Below are 4,690 nucleotides of genomic sequence, written 5' to 3' on the forward strand. Positions count from 1 at the left end.
TTCACTGACTATGTTACCTACCTATTAGTTTTCATCCTTACTAGCACTTTCTTCCTCCTTGCTATGTATCCCCTCCTCTGATAGGGACAAACTGGGAAGAGTCCAGCAAAGGGCAAAAAAATGGTTCAGGGGCTGGGGCACATAGCTTATGAGGAGAGACTGAAGGAAGTGGGTATATTTAGTCTGCAGAAAAGAAGGCTGAAGGGGGATGTGATAACAGCCTTCAACTACCTGAAGAGGGGTTTGAAAGAGGACAGAGCTAGATGGTTTTCAGTGGTGACAGGTGACAGAACAAGGAGTAATGGTCTCAAGTTGCAGCAAGGGCAGTTTAGGTTAGATATTAGGAAGAATTTTCTCACTAGGAGGGTAGTAAATCACTGGCACAGGTTATCCAGAGAGGTAGGGGAATCTCCACCCTTGGAGGTTTATAAGACCCAGCTAGACAAAGCCTTGGCTGGGATGATCTAGTTGGGGATGGTCCTGCTTTGAGCAGGGGGTTGGACTAGATCAGGAATCCTCAACCTTTTTAAAGAAGTGTACCCCTTCTGGTGGTAGAGGGGTCGGGGGCACTTTCACATGGCAGCTGCCACCGCCAGCCACAACCCCATGCCACTGGTGCCGCACCCCGCTTTCCCGCAGCCAGTTGCATGCATGGCTCCGCAGGCTGCTGATGGGCCTCGCACACAGCCAGTCACACGCTGTCAGCAGCCCATGGAGCTGCATGTGAGACCAGCTGTGGGAAAGTGGCATGCAGTGGCAGCGCAGGGTGTGAGCTCCCCTGCCACCCCACGTCCAAACAGCTGGGCGGCGCCTGTGTGGCCTGCAGAGGGGCACCTCTGCCCTTGCCCCTCTCCCCCCGCTCCTGGGAGGCGGTGGCACGGGGTGCTGGGCGGCAGCATTCTGTTCTCGCCCACCCACGCATACCCCCTAGGACCTTTCCAAGTATCCCCAGGGGTACACATACCCCTGGTTGACAACCCCTGGACTACATGATCTCCAGAGGTCCCTTCCAACCCTAATTTTCTATGATTCTATATCCCCTTCTGCATTGCTCAGTCCTTGTACACTTAGATTTCCTCTTCCTTTACACTAAAACTAGGTGCGAGTTGAGTGTCTCCAACCTTCTCCCTTTATTTCATGTTCCCTTCCCAGCTCCTCTGCATCTATAAGATATATTCTAATGTAGCAAACAGTATCTGAATAGAAGGTTTTCCTAATAAGTAAAGCCACACTATCACTTACCTGTATCCAAACTCACAGAAAACCACCTTTCAGTGCTCTCTCAATCAGCCACCGAGTCCACAGACTGTCTTTAACTAACTCCTGTATTTATACCTTTATCAACCCTTTCCTCTGGACCAGCTGTGACTGGCTGAGGTCTTGGTGGATGAGTGACTGTGACCTGCCAGGTGGCTTGCCCACAATGGAGCCTTCCTATACAACTTCCTAAACAGCCACTGAGCATGTCCGGTAAGTGCCACACCCAAATTTGTGCTTGTTCTTAGGCCTTTCTAGATGAGCTTTCCGGAGGTGCGCACAGGGGAGGGGGAAAGTATTCTAACTTAAATGTGTGTGTCCTCCCTGCCTTTGGGCTTAAAAAAAGAAAAGGAATCAAATGCTACAAATGTTTTGTGTCATGCAGGTTCTCCAAAAATTCTCTGAGGAAAAAAAATCTTAATAAAACTGCAAGATGTCAATCTACAAAAGACAATAGAAATATTAAATTGCCCGGGAGTCCCTTCTATCGCATTCCTAAAGTGCTTGTGTTGTACGGGGAGAGAGCCATTTAGGCTCTTGGCCATAGCCAATTCTGGCTCCCTCCTCCCTTTCAGGTCAATAGGGAGCTGAGATGCTGCAGAGCGTGGTGAAAGGTCAAGAACTGCGGGAGGCTGAGAGACTGCACCTGAGCAAAAAGGGCCAGGGGCAAGAGAGAATGTGGCTGACTGTGCGGCCCTAGCTGGAGAATACAGAAGCAGCCTATATACACCAAAAACACATAAAACTAAGCCTGATAAATTAACAAGTTCTCGGTCAGACTGAATGCCAAGCAGGAAAATACCATTTCCTCCAGTTTTTAGAAAAACAAAATTAAAGCAAGGTCAAAGAAAGAAAAAACATTAACATCCTCCTTAAAATGGACCTCTGTAGGCTTAAAACAACCCAACAACCCAGATTTACAGTTCTAGAAATATCTTCAGAGTCCAGAATGTGCCTGCCCTGTTTTAAGGAAAAATGGATTAAAACGATCAATTTTGAAATCTTTAAATGAAAGATTTAATGCTAAAGGAATAAAAATACAAGTAAGTACTTCTTCTGTATTTATATGCTGTACAAATATTCTTTTTAAACTGCAAGCAACAAAAATCATGATTGTTCTACTGAGGATTGGCTGCTTATTTTCTAAAAGAACTTTTGTTGAATTAAGCCAAAGCAAAAGAAAGGAGTCTAAACTCCAGCTCTATTTCATTTTGCTTCAATCTTAATGGTCTCTACAGGCCAAGGGAGTTTGCTATGTTGCACATAGGAAGATAGAGACCATACAAGTAACAGTGTAATTTTAGATGGTACCCTAATGGGTTTGACAACCCAATGGGTGCATTTACACGAGATGCTAGTAGCACAGTAGACTAATTCTACTGTGCATTAGCACATTATGGCAAAAGCCATGCTAATGCACTATGTAAGAAAAACAACCATAAATAAAAAAGGGAAGCAGGAGATGACCTTTTAAAAGCAGAAGCTTGAAACCGCCCCCCTTGATTGACAGTAGGTTTGGAGACCACCAAACCAACTTCAGCCAGCTCAAGCTTGCTCTGTTCCACATTCTGTAACCCAGCAACAGCACGCAGAAGGACCCCAGACTTGTGGAAATTCCCCAAAGATGTGCACGCATATATATACTTATATATATATGTATACTTATATTTGCATATGTATGACCTGTTAACATAAAGAGTACTATCGAACTCAGATCAGGGGGATCTCTTTGTCCCTGGACATTAAGTACCCCTCTGCAGAGTAATAAACTCGCATACCGGACACTCCCTCGTTCTCTGCCTAATTGATTGCAGCTAGGAACGAGCCCAGAGGTTATCGGTGTATGAGCACACCCTTCGGTGTATGGGTGCTACGCAGTAGCTGGCCAATTTCTCCGACAACTAACACACAGCAGAATTAGTCTACTGCATTACTAGCATCACCAGTGCCACTGTGCAGCAGCACTGATTACAGGGCACATCTACATGTGACGCTATGGCACCGTTGTTACTGCACTGTCATTTAGTACTTTCTTTTGGACGCACTAAAAGACAGCACAGTAACAGTCCATGTTGTGCCACGTGCGCCACACACGGTTATTTTTAGGCCCTATGTCACCATAGGGGGAGTGCATCACTACAGCAACGTAGCTGTGGCATCACGGCTTTTGCCTGCAGACACTACAGCAATGTAGCATCATGTGTAGATGCACCCACAGAGCATTAAGTTATAATGGGTACTAAACTTAATACGCCATAATTACTGCGTCTTAACGCACACGTAGATGTGCCCAGTAGGCAGGAGATGAGGTGGGGTGAACAAGAGGCCTGAGTAGCATAATATATAAATTACTTGTCAGTCAGATGCTCAGAAGGTGCTATTTGAAACTGACTTTAAATAGTGAAACTATGCTCTTTTTATTCCAGGTGAAGATCTGGCTCTGTGGTCTGTGAATAATATTGTACAAGACAGGGGTAGGAGGAGAGAGATGGAGAGATCGAAGCGGGAAGCTGAAAACTTCCTTATGGAAGGTTACCTTCAACCTCCACTCAGTACAGTGTGAACTGATATGGCAAGTTATTGCCAGTGGGAAATAGAGCCAGGCATCTCAGTACCACAACCCAGGACTTCAACATAAGAACTTGCCTTCCTCCTCCCCCATTAAACCTATACAATACCACTTGTTTTACAAAAATAACTATAAAAAATGTCTTTAAAATAGTTTCAATGGACCCAAAAAGACCATATACAGGCTAACATGAAAAAACTGATCTGTTAAAAAAATATATACCAGTTAATTATATATCTGTTTAAAAAAGTATATAGATTCTAATGAGTAAATATCTTTTCCTTTAAAAAATATAGACTGGGAGTTGGAAAATTGGGCTCCTTGGAGTTTGTTCCTGGCTGTGTCTCATGGCAATTGAAAGAGCTGGCATAAAGATGCTTGATTGCTCATATGTGAAGACCAAATGGGATGTCGTGGTTGGGAGCATAGCAGAATAAATGCTGAGATTCCCAGAAACTGCAAGATCTGTTGCCTTCTAATGGTTTATCTTTGATTCCGTATTCAAGTCAGCCGGCCCGGATGATCTCCACCCTAGAGTTCCAAAGGAACTGGCCGAGGTCATTGCAAGTCCCCTGGCACGACTTTATGAGCACTCATGGTGCTCTGGTGAGGTACCGGGGGACTGGAAGAGGGCCAACATGGTCCCCATCTTCAAAAAAGGCAGGAAGGAGGACCCGGGAAACTATAGGCCAGTAGTCTTACCTCGATCCTAGGCAAGGTATTAGAGAAAATTATGCTGGCACGCATCCAGGAGGGGCCAGCAGGGGACTGCATGCTTAGAGGCAGCCAACACGGGTTCATCAGTGGCAGGTCCTGTCAGACCAACCTGGTGGCCTTTTACGATCAGATCACCAGATCATTAGA

General features: G+C 45.4%; 1 long non-coding RNA gene across 1 annotated transcript in view; it reads right to left on the bottom strand.

Moving 5' to 3' along the window:
• Positions 1-836: 836 nt before the first annotated feature.
• The window catches only part of LOC109321950, a 9,859-nt gene continuing 6,005 nt past the window's right edge, over positions 837-4,690 (bottom strand). The window contains exon 3 of the long non-coding RNA XR_002104244.1: positions 837-985. This is a non-coding gene — a long non-coding RNA (uncharacterized LOC109321950). The remainder of the gene's footprint in view (positions 986-4,690) is intronic.

Source organism: Crocodylus porosus, unplaced genomic scaffold, assembly GCF_001723895.1.
Source record: "Crocodylus porosus isolate Cpor-Errol unplaced genomic scaffold, CroPor_comp1, whole genome shotgun sequence".
Taxonomy (NCBI): Eukaryota; Metazoa; Chordata; order Crocodylia; family Crocodylidae; genus Crocodylus; species Crocodylus porosus.